Below are 13,782 nucleotides of genomic sequence, written 5' to 3'. Positions count from 1 at the left end.
TTGTTCATTCTTTCCCTGTAACCTAGGTGCTGAAACCCAGGTAACATTCTAGTAAATCTCCTCTGTACAAAGAATAAAGACCTAACATGTTCAACCTATCCCTGTAATTTAGGTGCTGAAACCCAGGTTACATTCTAGTAAATCTCATCTGTACAAAGAATAAAGACCTAATATGTTCAACCTTTGCCTGTAACTTGGGTGCTGAAACCCAGGTAACATTCTAGTATATCCCCTCTCTACAAAGAATAAAGACCTAACTTGTTCAACTTTTCCTTGTAACTTAGGTGCTGGAATTCAGGTAACATTCTAGCAAATCTCCTCTGTCCAAAGAATAAAGACCTAACTTGTTCAACCTATCCCTGTAACTTAGGTGCTCAAACCTAGGTAACATTCTAGTAAATCTCCTCTGTACAAAGAATAAAGACCTGACATGTTCAACCTATCCCTGTAACCTAGGTGCTGAAACCCAGGTAACATTCTTGTAAATCTCCTCTGTACAAAGAATAAAGACCTAATTTGTTCGACCTTTCCCTGTAACTTAGGTGCTGAAAACCAGGTAACATTCTAGTAAATCTCCTCTGTACAAAGAATAAAGACCTAACATGTTCAACCTATCCCTGTAACGTCGGTGCTGAAACCCAGGTAACATTCTAGTAAATCTCATCAGTACAAAGAATAAAGACCTAACTTGTTCAACCTTTGCCTGTAACTTGGGTGCTGAAACCCAGGTAACATTCTAGTATATCCCCTCTCTACAAAGAATAAAGACCTAACTTGTTCAACCTTTCCCCGTAACTTACGTGCTGAAACCCAGGTAACATTCTAGTAAATCTCCTCTGTACAAACAATAAAGACCTAACTTGCTCAACCTTTCTCTGTAACTTAGTTGCTGGAACCCAGGTAACATTCTAGTAAATCTCCTCTGTACAAAGAATAAAGACCTAACATGTTCAACCTATCCCTGTAACTTAGGTGCTGAAACCCAGGTAACATTCTTGTAAATCTCCTCTTTACAAAGAATAAAGACCTAATTTGTTCAACATTTCCCTCTAACTTAGGTGCTGAAACCCAGGTAACATTCTAGTAAATCTCCTCTGTACAAAGAATAAAGAACTAACATGTTCAACCTATCCCTGTAACGTCGGTGCTGAAACCCTGGTAACATTCTAGTAAATCTCATCTGTATAAAGAATAAAGACCTAACTTGTTCAACCTTTGCCTGTAACTTGGGTGTTGAAACCCAGGTAACATTCTAGTATATCCCCTCTCTACAAAGAATAAAGGCCTAACTTGTTCAACCTTTCCCTGTAACTTCGGTGCTGAAACCCAGGCAACATTCTAGTAAATCTCCTCTGTACAACGAATAAAGACCTAACATGTTCAACCTTTCTCTGTAACTTAGGTGCTGGAACCCAGGTAACATTCTAGTAAATCTCCTCTGTCCAAAGAAAAAAGAGCAAACTTGTTCAACCTTTCTCTGTAACTCACGTGCTGAAACCCAGGTAACATTGTAGTAAATCTCCTCTGTACAAAGAATAAAGCCCTAACTTTTTCAACCTTTGCCTGTAACTTGGGTGCTGAAATCCAGGTAACTTTCTAGTAAATCTCCTCTGTACAAAGAATAAAGACCTAACTTGCTCAACCTTTCTCTTTAACTTAGTTGTTGAAACCCAGGTAACATTCTAGTAAATCTCCTCTGTACAAAGAATACAAACCGAACTTGTTCAACCTTTGCCTGTAACTTGGATGCTGAAACCTAGGTAACATTCTAGTAAATCTCCTCTGTACAAAGAATAAAGACCTATCTTGTACAACCTTTCCCTGTAACTTAGGTGCTGGAACCCAGGTAACATTCTAGTAAATCTCCTCTGCACAAAGAATAAAGACCTAACTTGTTCAACCTTTCTCTGTAACTTAGGTGCTGGAACCCAGGTAACATTCTAGTAAATCTCCTCTGCACAAACAATAAAGACCTAACTTGTTCAACCTTTCTCTGTAACTTAGGTGCTGAAACCCCGGTAACATTCTAGTAAATCTCCTCTGTACAAAGAATAAAGACCTAACATGTTCAACCTATCCCTGTAACTTAGGTGCTGAAACCTAGGTTACATTCTAGTAAATCTCATCTGTACAAAGAATAAAGACCTAATATGTTCAACCTTTGCCTGTAACTTGGGTGCTGAAACCCAGGTAACATTCTAGTATATCCCCTCTCTACAAAGAATAAAGACCTAACTGGTTCAACTTTTCCTTGTAACTTAGGTGCTGGAACCCAGGTAACATTCTAGTAAATATCCTCTGCACAAAGAATAAAGACCTAACTTGTTCAACCTTTCTCTGTAACTTGGATGCTGAAACCTAGGTAACATTCTAGTAAATCTCCTCTGTACAAAGTATAAAGACCTATCTTGTTCAACCTTTCCCTGTAACTTAGGTGCTGGAACCCAGGTAACATTCTAGTAAATCTCCTCTGCACAAAGAATAAAGACCTAACTGGTTCAACCTTTCTCTGTAACTTAGGTGCTGGAACCCAGGTAACATTCTAGTAAATCTCCTTTATACAAAGAATACAGACCTAACTTGTTCATTCTTTCCCTGTAACCTAGGTGCTGAAACCCAGGTAACATTCTAGTAAATCTCCTCTGTACAAAGAATAAAGACCTAACATGTTCAACCTATCCCTGTAATTTAGGTGCTGAAACCCAGGTTACATTCTAGTAAATCTCATCTGTACAAAGAATAAAGACCTAATATGTTCAACCTTTGCCTGTAACTTGGGTGCTGAAACCCAGGTAACATTCTAGTATATCCCCTCTCTACAAAGAATAAAGACCTAACTTGTTCAACTTTTCCTTGTAACTTAGGTGCTGGAATTCAGGTAACATTCTAGCAAATCTCCTCTGTCCAAAGAATAAAGACCTAACTTGTTCAACCTTTCCCTGTAACTTAGGTCTTGAAACCCAGGTAACATTCTGGTAAATCTCTTCTGTAGAACAATAAAAACCTAACTTGTTCATCCTTTCTCTGTAACTTAGGTGCTCAAACCTAGGTAACATTCTAGTAAATCTCCTCTGTACAAAGAATAAAGACCTGACATGTTCAACCTATCCCTGTAACCTAGGTGCTGAAACCCAGGTAACATTCTTGTAAATCTCCTCTGTACAAAGAATAAAGACCTAACATGTTCAACCTATCCCTGTAACGTCGGTGCTGAAACCCAGGTAACATTCTAGTAAATCTCATCAGTACAAAGAATAAAGACCTAACTTGTTCAACCTTTGCCTGTAACTTGGGTGCTGAAACCCAGGTAACATTCTAGTATATCCCCTATCTACAAAGAATAAAGACCTAACTTGTTCAACCTTTCCCCGTAACTTACGTGCTGAAACCCAGGTAACATTCTAGTAAATCTCCTCCGTACAAACAATAAAGACCTAACTTGCTCAACCTTTCTCTGTAACTTAGGTGCTGGAACCCAGGTAACATTCTAGTAAATCTCCTCTGTACAAAGAATAAAGACATAACATGTTCAACCTATCCCTGTAACTTAGGTGCTGAAACCCAGGTAACATTCTTGTAAATCTCCTCTGTACAAAGAATAAAGACCTAATTTGTTCAACATTTCCCTCTAACTTAGGTGCTGAAACCCAGGTAACATTCTAGTAAATCTCCTCTGTCCAAAGAAAAAAGAGCAAACTTGTTCAACCTTTCTCTGTAACTCACGTGCTGAAACCCAGGTAACATTGTAGTAAATTTCCTCTGTACAAAGAATAAAGCCCTAACTTTTTCAACCTTTGCCTGTAACTTGGGTGCTGAAATCCAGGTAACTTTCTAGTAAATCTCCTCTGTACAAAGAATAAAGACCTAACTTGCTCAACCTTTCTCTTTAACTTAGTTGCTGAAACCCAGGTAACATTCTAGTAAATCTCCTCTGTACAAAGAATACAAACCGAACTTGTTCAACCTTTGCCTGTAACTTGGATGCTGAAACCTAGGTAACATTCTAGTAAATCTCCACTGTACAAAGAAGAAAGACCTGTCTTGTACAACCTTTCCCTGTAACTTAGGTGCTGGAACCCAGGTAACATTCTAGTAAATCTCCTCTGCACAAAGAATAAAGACCTAACTTGTTCAATCTTTCTCTGTAACTTAGGTGCTGGAACCCAGGTAACATGCTAGTAAATCTCCTCTGCACAAAGAATAAAGACCTAACTTGTTCAACCTTTCTCTGTAACTTAGGTGCTGGAACCCAGGTAACATTCTAGTAAATCTCCTCTATACAAAGAATAAAGACCTAACTTGTTCATCCTTTCTCTGTAACTTAGGTGCTGAAACCCCGGTAACATTCTAGTAAATCTCCTCTGTACAAAGAATAAAGACCTAACATGTTCAACCTATCCCTGTAACTTAGGTGCTGAAACCCAGGTTACATTCTAGTAAATCTCATCTGTACAAAGAATAAAGACCTAATATGTTCAACCTTTGCCTGTAACTTGGGTGCTGAAACCCAGGTAACATTCTAGTATATCCCATCTCTACAAAGAATAAAGACCTAACTGGTTCAACTTTTCCTTGTAACTTAGGTGCTGGAACCCAGGTAACATTCTAGTAAATCTCCTCTGCACAAAGAATAAAGACCTAACTTGTTCAACCTTTCTCTGTAACTTGGATGCTGAAACCTAGGTAACATTCTAGTAAATCTCCTCTGTACAAAGAATAAAGACCTATCTAGTTCAACCTTTCCCTGTAACTTAGGTGCTGGAACCCAGGTAACATTCTAGTAAATCTCCTCTGCACAAAGAATAAAGACCTAACTTGTTCAACCTTTCCCTGTAACTTCGGTGCTGAAACCCAGGCAACATTCTAGTAAATCTCCTCTGTACAACGAATAAAGACCTAACTTGTTCAACCTTTCTCTGTAACTTAGGTGCTGGAACCCAGGTAACATTCTAGTAAATCTCCTCTGTCCAAAGAAAAAAGAGCAAACTTGTTCAACCTTTCTCTGTAACTCACGTGCTGAAACCCAGGTAACATTGTAGTAAATCTCCTCTGTACAAAGAATAAAGCCCTAACTTTTTCAACCTTTGCCTGTAACTTGGGTGCTGAAATCCAGGTAACTTTCTAGTAAATCTCCTCTGTACAAAGAATAAAGACCTAACTTGCTCAACCTTTCTCTTTAACTTAGTTGCTGAAACCCAGGTAACATTCTAGTAAATCTCCTCTGTACAAAGAATACAAACCGAACTTGTTCAACCTTTGCCTGTAACTTGGATGCTGAAACCTAGGTAACATTCTAGTAAATCTCCTCTGTACAAAGAATAAAGACCTATCTTGTACAACCTTTCCCTGTAACTTAGGTGCTGGAACCCAGGTAACATTCTAGTAAATCTCCTCTGCACAAAGAATAAAGACCTAACTTGTTCAACCTTTCTCTGTAACTTAGGTGCTGGAACCCAGGTAACATTCTAGTAAATCTCCTCTGCACAAAGAATAAAGACCTAACCTGCTCAACCTTTCTCTGTAACGTAGGTGCTGAAGCCCCGGTAACATTCTAGTAAATCTCCTCTGTACAAAGAATAAAGACCTAACTTGCTCAACCTTTCTCTTTAACTTAGTTGCTGAAACCCAGGTAACATTCTAGTAAATCTCCTCTGTACAAAGAATACAAACCGAACTTGTTCAACCTTTCTCTGTAACTCACGTGCTGAAATCCAGGTAACATTGTAGTAAATCTCCTCTGTACAAAGAATAAAGCCCTAACTTTTTCAACCTTTGCCTGTAACTTGGGTGCTGAAATCCAGGTAACTTTCTAGTAAATCTCCTCTGTACAAAGAATAAAGACCTAACTTGCTCAACCTTTCTCTTTAACTTAGTTGCTGAAACCCAGGTAACATTCTAGTAAATCTCCTCTGTACAAAGAATACAAACCGAACTTGTTCAACCTTTGCCTGTAACTTGGATGCTGAAACCTAGGTAACATTCTAGTAAATCTCCTCTGTACAAAGAATAAAGACCTATCTTGTACAACCTTTCCCTGTAACTTAGGTGCTGGAACCCAGGTAACATTCTAGTAAATCTCCTCTGCACAAAGAATAAAGACCTAACTTGTTCAACCTTTCTCTGTAACTTAGGTGCTGGAACCCAGGTAACATTCTAGTAAATCTCCTCTGCACAAAGAATAAAGACCTAACTTGCTCAACCTTTCTCTGTAACTTAGGTGCTGAAACCCCGGTAACATTCTAGTAAATCTCCTCTGTACAAAGAATAAAGACCTAACATGTTCAACCTATCCCTGTAACTTAGGTGCTGAAACCCAGGTTACATTCTAGTAAATCTCATCTGTACAAAGAATAAAGACCTAATATGTTCAACCTTTGCCTGTAACTTGGGTGCTGAAACCCAGGTAACATTCTAGTATATCCCCTCTCTAGAAAGAATAAAGACCTAACTGGTTCAACTTTTCCTTGTAACTTAGGTGCTGGAACCCAGGTAACATTCTAGTAAATATCCTCTGCACAAAGAATAAAGACCTAACTTGTTCAACCTTTCTCTGTAACTTGGATGCTGAAACCTAGGTAACATTCTAGTAAATCTCCTCTGTACAAAGAATAAAGACCTATCTTGTTCAACCTTTCCCTGTAACTTAGGTGCTGGAACCCAGGTAACATTCTAGTAAATCTCCTCTGCACAAAGAATAAAGACCTAACTTGTTCAACCTTTCCCTGTAACTTCGGTGCTGAAACCCAGGCAACATTCTAGTAAATCTCCTCTGTACAACGAATAAAGACCTAACTTGTTCAACCTTTCTCTGTAACTTAGGTGCTGGAACCCAGGTAACATTCTAGTAAATCTCCTCTGTCCAAAGAAAAAAGAGCAAACTTGTTCAACCTTTCTCTGTAACTCACGTGCTGAAACCCAGGTAACATTGTAGTAAATTTCCTCTTTACAAAGAATAAAGCCCTAACTTTTTCAACCTTTGCCTGTAACTTGGGTGCTGAAATCCAGGTAACTTTCTAGTAAATCTCCTCTGTACAAAGAATAAAGACCTAACTTGCTCAACCTTTCTCTTTAACTTAGTTGCTGAAACCCAGGTAACATTCTAGTAAATCTCCTCTGTACAAAGAATACAAACCGAACTTGTTCAACCTTTGCCTGTAACTTGGATGCTGAAACCTAGGTAACATTCTAGTAAATCTCCACTGTACAAAGAAGAAAGACCTGTCTTGTACAACCTTTCCCTGTAACTTAGGTGCTGGAACCCAGGTAACATTCTAGTAAATCTCCTCTGCACAAAGAATAAAGACCTAACTTGTTCAACCTTTCTCTGTAACTTAGGTGCTGGAACCCAGGTAACATGCTAGTAAATCTCCTCTGCACAAAGAATAAAGACCTAACTTGTTCAACCTTTCTCTGTAACTTAGGTGCTGGAACCCAGGTAACATTCTAGTAAATCTCCTCTATACAAAGAATAAAGACCTAACTTGTTCATCCTTTCTCTGTAACTTAGGTGCTGAAACCCCGGTAACATTCTAGTAAATCTCCTCTGTACAAAGAATAAAGACCTAACATGTTCAACCTATCCCTGTAACTTAGGTGCTGAAACCCAGGTTACATTCTAGTAAATCTCATCTGTACAAAGAATAAAGACCTAATATGTTCAACCTTTGCCTGTAACTTGGGTGCTGAAACCCAGGTAACATTCTAGTATATCCCATCTCTACAAAGAATAAAGACCTAACTGGTTCAACTTTTCCTTGTAACTTAGGTGCTGGAACCCAGGTAACATTCTAGTAAATCTCCTCTGCACAAAGAATAAAGACCTAACTTGTTCAACCTTTCTCTGTAACTTGGATGCTGAAACCTAGGTAACATTCTAGTAAATCTCCTCTGTACAAAGAATAAAGACCTATCTAGTTCAACCTTTCCCTGTAACTTAGGTGCTGGAACCCAGGTAACATTCTAGTAAATCTCCTCTGCACAAAGAATAAAGACCTAACTTGTTCAACCTTTCCCTGTAACTTCGGTGCTGAAACCCAGGCAACATTCTAGTAAATCTCCTCTGTACAACGAATAAAGACCTAACTTGTTCAACCTTTCTCTGTAACTTAGGTGCTGGAACCCAGGTAACATTCTAGTAAATCTCCTCTGTCCAAAGAAAAAAGAGCAAACTTGTTCAACCTTTCTCTGTAACTCACGTGCTGAAACCCAGGTAACATTGTAGTAAATCTCCTCTGTACAAAGAATAAAGCCCTAACTTTTTCAACCTTTGCCTGTAACTTGGGTGCTGAAATCCAGGTAACTTTCTAGTAAATCTCCTCTGTACAAAGAATAAAGACCTAACTTGCTCAACCTTTCTCTTTAACTTAGTTGCTGAAACCCAGGTAACATTCTAGTAAATCTCCTCTGTACAAAGAATACAAACCGAACTTGTTCAACCTTTGCCTGTAACTTGGATGCTGAAACCTAGGTAACATTCTAGTAAATCTCCTCTGTACAAAGAATAAAGACCTATCTGGTACAACCTTTCCCTGTAACTTAGGTGCTGGAACCCAGGTAACATTCTAGTAAATCTCCTCTGCACAAAGAATAAAGACTTAACTTGTTCAACCTTTCTCTGTAACTTAGGTGCTGGAACCCAGGTAACATTCTAGTAAATGTCCTCTGCACAAAGAATAAAGACCTAACCTGCTCAACCTTTCTCTGTAACTTAGGTGCTGAAGCCCCGGTAACATTCTAGTAAATCTCCTCTGTACAAAGAATAAAGACCTAACTTGCTCAACCTTTCTCTTTAACTTAGTTGCTGAAACCCAGGTAACATTCTAGTAAATCTCCTCTGTACAAAGAATACAAACCGAACTTGTTCAACCTTTCTCTGTAACTCACGTGCTGAAATCCAGGTAACATTGTAGTAAATCTCCTCTGTACAAAGAATAAAGCCCTAACTTTTTCAACCTTTGCCTGTAACTTGGGTGCTGAAATCCAGGTAACTTTCTAGTAAATCTCCTCTGTACAAAGAATAAAGACCTAACTTGCTCAACCTTTCTCTTTAACTTAGTTGCTGAAACCCAGGTAACATTCTAGTAAATCTCCTCTGTACAAAGAATACAAACCGAACTTGTTCAACCTTTGCCTGTAACTTGGATGCTGAAACCTAGGTAACATTCTAGTAAATCTCCTCTGTACAAAGAATAAAGACCTATCTTGTACAACCTTTCCCTGTAACTTAGGTGCTGGAACCCAGGTAACATTCTAGTAAATCTCCTCTGCACAAAGAATAAAGACCTAACATGTTCAACCTTTCTCTGTAACTTAGGTGCTGGAACCCAGGTAACATTCTAGTAAATCTCCTCTGCACAAAGAATAAAGACCTAACTTGCTCAACCTTTCTCTGTAACTTAGGTGCTGAAACCCCGGTAACATTCTAGTAAATCTCCTCTGTACAAAGAATAAAGACCTAACATGTTCAACCTATCCCTGTAACTTAGGTGCTGAAACCCAGGTTACATTCTAGTAAATCTCATCTGTACAAAGAATAAAGACCTAATATGTTCAACCTTTGCCTGTAACTTGGGTGCTGAAACCCAGGTAACATTCTAGTATATCCCCTCTCTACAAAGAATAAAGACCTAACTGGTTCAACTTTTCCTTGTAACTTAGGTGCTGGAACCCAGGTAACATTCTAGTAAATATCCTCTGCACAAAGAATAAAGACCTAACTTGTTCAACCTTTCTCTGTAACTTGGATGCTGAAACCTAGGTAACATTCTAGTAAATCTCCTCTGTACAAAGAATAAAGACCTATCTGGTTCAACCTTTCCCTGTAACTTAGGTGCTGGAACCCAGGTAACATTCTAGTAAATCTCCTCTGCACAAAGAATAAAGACCTAACTGGTTCAACCTTTCTCTGTAACTTAGGTGCTGGAACCCAGGTAACATTCTAGTAAATCTCCTTTATACAAAGAATACAGACCTAACTTGTTCATCCTTTCCCTGTAACCTAGGTGCTGAAACCCAGGTAACATTCTAGTAAATCTCCTCTGTACAAAGAATAAAGACGTAACTTGTTCAACCTTTCTCTGTAACGTAGGTGCTGGAACCCAGGTAACATTCTAGTAAATCTCCTCTGTACAAAGAATACAGACCTAACTTGCTCAACCTTTCTCTGTAACTTAGGGGCTGAAACAGAGGTAACATTCTAGTAAATCTCCTCTGTCCAAAGAATAAAGACCAAACTTGTTCAACCTTTCTCTGTAACTCACGTGCTGAAACCCAGGTAACATTGTAGTAAATCTCCTCTGTACAAAGAATAAAGCCCTAACTTTTTCAACCTTTGCCTGTAACTTGGGTGCTGAAACCCAGGTAACTTTCTAGTAAATCTCCTCTGTACAAAGAATAAAGACCTAACTTGCTCAACCTTTCTCTTTAACTTAGTTGCTGAAACCCAGGTAACATTCTAGTAAATCTCCTCTGTACAAAGAATACAAACCGAACTTGTTCAACCTTTGCCTGTAACTTGGATGCTGAAACCTAGGTAACATTCTAGTAAATCTCCTCTGTACAAAGAATAAAGACCTATCTTGTTCAACCTTTCCCTGTAACTTAGGTGCTGGAACCCAGGTAACATTCTAGTAAATCTCCTCTGCACAAAGAATAAAGACCTAACTTGTTCAACCTTTCTCTGTAACTTAGGTGCTGGAACCCTGGTAACATTCTAGTAAATCTCCTCTGTACAAAGAATAAAGACCTAACTTGCTCAACCTTTCTCTGTAACTTAGGTGCTGAAACCCCGTTAACATTCTAGTAAATCTCCTCTGTCCAAAGAATAAAGACCAAAATTGTTCAACCTTTCTATGTAACTTAGGTGCTGGAACCCAGGTAACATTCTAGTAAATCTCCTCTGTACAAAGAATAAAGATCTAACTTGCTCAACCTTTCTCTGTAACTCACGTGCTGAAACCCAGGTAACATTCTAGGAAATCTCCTCTGTACAAAGAATAAAGACCAAACATGTTCAACCTTTCCCTGTAACGTGGGTGCTGAAACCTAGGTAACATTCTGGTAAATCTCATCTGTACAAAGAATACAGACCTAACTTGTTCATCCTTTCCCTGTAACCTAGGTGCTGAAACCCAGGTAACATTCTAGTATATTCCCTCTCTACAAAGAATAAAGACCTAACTTGTTCAACTTTTCCTTGTAACTTAGGTGCTGGAATTCAGGTAACATTCTAGCAAATCTCCTCTGTCCAAAGAATAAACACCTAACTTGTTCAACCTTTCCCTGTAACTTAGGTCTTGAAACCCAGGTAACATTCTGGTAAATCTCTTCTGTACAACAATAAAAACCTAACTTGTTCATCCTTTCTCTGTAACTTAGGTGCTCAAACCTAGGTAACATTCTAGTAAATCTCCTCTGTACAAAGAATAAAGACCTGACATCTTCAACCTATCCCTGTAACCTAGGTGCTGAAACCCAGGTAACATTCTTGTAAATCTCCTCTGTACAAAGAATAAAGACCTAATTTGTTCGACCTTTCCCTGTAACTTAGGTGCTGAAAATCAAGTAACATTCTAGTAAATCTCCTCTGTACAAAGAATAAAGACCTAACATGTTCAACCTATCCCTGTAACGTCGGTGCTGAAACCCAGGTAACATTCTAGTAAATCTCATCAGTACAAAGAAGAAAGACCTAACTTGTTCAACCTTTGCCTGTAACTTGAGTGCAGAAACCCAGGTAAAATTCTAGTATATCCCCTCTCTACAAAGAATAAAGACATAACTTGTTCAACCTTTGCCTGTAACTTGGGAGCTGAAACCTAGGTAACATTCTGGTAAATCTCCTCTGTACAAAGAATAAAGACCTAACTTGCTCAACCTTTCTCTGTAACTCAGTTGCTGAAACCCCGGTAACATTCTAGTAAATCTCCTCTGTCCAAAGAGTAAAGACCAAACTTGTTCAACCTTTCTCTGTAACTTAGGTGCTGGAACCCAGGTAACATTCTAGTAAATCTCCTCTGTACAAAGAATAAAGACCTAACATGTTCAACCGATCCCTGTAACGTCGGTGCTGAAACCCAGGTAACATTCTAGTAAATCTCATCAGTACAAAGAATAAAGACCTAACTTGTTCAACCTTTGCCTGTAACTTGGGTGCAGAAATCCAGGTAAAATTCTAGTATATCCCCTCTCTACAAAGAATAAAGACCTAACTTCTTCAACCTTTCCCTGTAACTTAGGTGCTGAAACCCAGGTAACATTCTAGTAAATCTCCTCTGTACAAAGAATAAAGACATAACTTGTTCAACCTTTCCCTGTAACTTAGGTGCTGAAACCCAGGCAACATACTAGTAAATCTCCTGTGCACAAAGAATAAAGACCTAACTTATTCAACCTTTGCCTGTAGCTTAGGTGCTGAAACCCAGGTAACATTCTAGTAAATCTCCTCTGTACAAAGAATAAAGACCTAACTTGCTCAACCTTTCTCTGTAACTTAGGTGCTGAAACCCCGGTAACATTCTAGTAAATCTCCTCTGTTCGAAGAATAAAGACCAAACTTGTTCAACCTTTCTCTGTAACTTAGGTGCTGGAACCCAGGTAACATTCTAGTAAATCTCCTCTGTACAAAAATAAAGACCTAACTTACTCAACCATTCTCTGTTACTTAGGTGCTGAAACCCAGGTAACATTCTAGTAAATCTCCTCTTTACAAAGAATAAAGACCAAACTTGTTCAACCTTTCTCTGTAACTCACGTGCTGAAACCCAGGTAACATTCTAGTAAATCTCCTCTGTACAAAGAATAAAGACCTAACTTGCTCAACCTTTCTTTTTAACTTAGGTGCTGAAACCCAGGTAACATTCTGGTAAATCTCCTCTGTACAAAGAATACAAACCGAACTTGTTCAACCTTTGCCTGCAACTTGGATGCTGAAACCTAGGTAACATTCTGGTAAATCTCATCTGTACAAAGAATACAGACCTAACTTGTTCATCCTTTCCCTGTAACCTAGGTGCTGAAACCCAGGTAACATTCTAGTAAATCTCCTCTGCACAAAGAATAAAGACCTAACTTGTTCAACCTTTCTCTGTAACTTAGGTGCTGGAACCCTGGTAACATTCTAGTAAATCTCCTCTGTACAAAGAATAAAGACCTAACTTGCTCAACCTTTCTCTGTAACTTAGGTGCTGAAACCCCGTTAACATTCTAGTAAATCTCCTCTGTCCAAAGAATAAAGACCAAAATTGTTCAACCTTTCTATGTAACTTAGGTGCTGGAACCCAGGTAACATTCTAGTAAATCTCCTCTGTACAAAGAATAAAGATCTAACTTGCTCAACCTTTCTCTGTAACTCACGTGCTGAAACCCAGGTAACATTCTAGGAAATCTCCTCTGTACAAAGAATAAAGACCAAACATGTTCAACCTTTCCCTGTAACGTGGGTGCTGAAACCTAGGTAACATTCTGGTAAATCTCATCTGTACAAAGAATACAGACCTAACTTGTTCATCCTTTCCCTGTAACCTAGGTGCTGAAACCCAGGTAACATTCTAGTATATTCCCTCTCTACAAAGAATAAAGACCTAACTTGTTCAACTTTTCCTTGTAACTTAGGTGCTGGAATTCAGGTAACATTCTAGCAAATCTCCTCTGTCCAAAGAATAAACACCTAACTTGTTCAACCTTTCCCTGTAACTTAGGTCTTGAAACCCAGGTAACATTCTGGTAAATCTCTTCTGTACAACAATAAAAACCTAACTTGTTCATCCTTTCTCTGTAACTTAG

The sequence above is a fragment of the Hypanus sabinus genome, unplaced genomic scaffold, assembly GCF_030144855.1.
Source record: "Hypanus sabinus isolate sHypSab1 unplaced genomic scaffold, sHypSab1.hap1 scaffold_198, whole genome shotgun sequence".
NCBI classification, from domain to species: domain Eukaryota; kingdom Metazoa; phylum Chordata; class Chondrichthyes; order Myliobatiformes; family Dasyatidae; genus Hypanus; species Hypanus sabinus.
This window is presented reverse-complemented; position numbering follows the sequence as displayed.